At 36.2% G+C, this 2,500-nt stretch overlaps 1 protein-coding gene across 2 annotated transcripts in view; it reads left to right on the plus strand.

Moving 5' to 3' along the window:
* LOC143029690 (uncharacterized) overlaps positions 1-2,500 on the plus strand; it is an 803,284-nt gene that overhangs the window by 746,708 nt on the left and 54,076 nt on the right. The window lies entirely within an intron of this gene.

Raw genomic sequence — 2,500 nt, forward strand, 5'->3', positions numbered from 1 at the left:
TATATATATATATTTACGAGTATATATATGTATATATATATATATATATATATATATATATATAAAGAGAGAGAGAGAGAGAGAGAGAGAGAGAGAGAGAGAGAGAGTATATACATGAACATTAATAAACTGGTTTCATTAACGTGTTCCCATGAAAGAAATATAAAAATATATAAGCATGTCTTAATCTTCAACCAAAAAATACCATTCCATAAGACTTTCAGTGTTGCTAAAGGTCGCTACCTCATTAGAGTATGGTGAGTGGTCAACACTGAACACTAGAGTATTTCTTGAAGATTTTCTTGGGACAATTACTGTTGACATCTTTGTGGTACTTATTTATTCATTTATCAATACAAAGTCCTCTGCGAGGGGCACCGTTCTAGCCTTCCGATAGGAGGAATGTTGTGACGTTAAACCATATTATCAAACCATATCATCTATACACTAGTGGCCGAAAGTGTTTTAGACAACTATATTACTTTTTTTCGTCAGACGTTTGTCAGTCTGTTACGTTGCCATGCATGATTTATCGTCTTGCTTTGATCATAGCCATTCAGGGCTCCAATTCCTCAAACATTGTATCCATTACATCAATCTGACCGACGTTTATGATCGCTCCTCCGGATTATTAAAGTATATCTTATGTTTCCTGACGTTTTAGCGTGTCAGGTATCATATTCTGAAGCTCTTCGAGACTCGTCAACTGTTTTCGCCCTGTACAGTTTATTTATGTATTCATTTGTTAATTTAGTCATATGTTTACTTCTTTATTTAGTTGATTATTTATTCATTTATTCATTTGTTTATCTACTTTGTTTATTTATTTGTTTATATACTAATTGGTTTGTTTGCTTATTTATCTTTTTAGCTATTATTTATTTATTTATTTAATTATTAGTTTGTTTATTTATTTATTTTTCTTTACTTATTTGTATATTTATTCATTCATTCATTTATCTATTTATTTATTTTTTATTTATCTATTTATTTATTCCTCCATTTGTTTTAGTTATCAATTTCTTAATCTATCTAATGCTAATGGTTCATAGTAAATTCCTCATACAAGTTTTGCTCTACGTTTCGAAAAATATATACACAGATTTTTATTGATGTACAATTTGTCATAAAAGTAACATAATCGTTTGATTATATTTAGACCTAAATATGTGTAGTTCTTATAATCTATTTTTTTCTGATTTTTATTTTTCATTGTACAAATACTTGCACTCTTTAGATATCACTGGAGAATATGAATATCTCAATTATCTGAAATATATCAATTTGGCAAAAGAAAAATCGAAAGAACATTTTACTAACGAAGTTCAAGATGTTATGGGTACAATTCATGTGTCTTTGTATTACAAAATCACAAATACTTATTTCTACATTATAAGAGGAAAGCTCACTGGCTGAGCGGCTTAGGGCGTCGTTACTTGCGGCGAAAGTCGAAGTGAGGGCGGCTCGAATCCTGCCACGGACGAAGTTGAACTAAGGGCATGGTTCATTAAATTCCACGCTACAAAGCCCTCTGTGAGGGCCACCGTCCTTGCCTCCCGATAAGGGGGGGGGGAGTGTGTGACGTTAAATCATATCATCATCATCATCATCATAAGCAAACATATTTACGTGCAAAAATATTGTTTCGTAACGTCATTATTTGTTCAAGCCAAAAGTTCATTCACTTGAAAAAAATATATAAAGATAAAAGCGGCTAGGATGAAAGCTGTACCATTATACCATGTGTAAGTTATCAACTGCAAAAACGAGGAGACTTCCAGAGCCACGTCACCCGTTACAGTTTCCTCGACAAAAGAGAATATATGTCAGCTGTACAGTGCGAATATCCAGCCATGTGATTTACCATGGTTTTGGATCACGTATTAAACTCGTGACCAACAGCTATTTTCCTCCCGGAAGAGAGCTCAGAGCTCATATATGACCGATCTATGGGAAATGCTGTGACCTTACACGCACACACACACCCAACTCCCCGTCCATGAGAGTTAGAGTAACAACCCGCAGCGCAGCGATACTGAAATTAACTCAGCCCTGGGATAGATTCGAACCCGGACCGCCGTAGTAGCAGCCGGGAACTCTAACCACTGCGCTACGAGGTGTGTGAAATATTATGGATGTTCAAAGTGGGTACACTTATAGTTCATTGGCGCTTGGCACTTGGTAAATATGGTGAGTGCCAAGGGAGATGCCAAACTTCACTCGTTCGTTCTTCTCGGAGTCCTATGGCTCCAAAAACGTCGAAAGGAAAAAAAATCGATAAATGCCAAGTTTCCACTTGAGTCGCCTGTACATAACCACAAACATAAATGTTAACACAAAGAAGCACACAAACGTGTGTGTGTGTGTGTGTGTGTGTGTGTGTGTGTGTGTGTGTGTGTGTGTGTGTGTGTGTGTGTGTGTGTGTGTGTGTGTGTGTGTGTGTGTGTGTGTGTGTGTGTGCGTGCGTGCGTGTAAGGTCGTAGCATTACCCGTAGATCGG

Source organism: Oratosquilla oratoria, chromosome 11 (genome assembly GCF_046742065.1).
Source record: "Oratosquilla oratoria isolate Oo_2021 chromosome 11, ASM4674206v1, whole genome shotgun sequence".
Lineage (NCBI taxonomy): Eukaryota > Metazoa > Arthropoda > Malacostraca > Stomatopoda > Squillidae > Oratosquilla > Oratosquilla oratoria.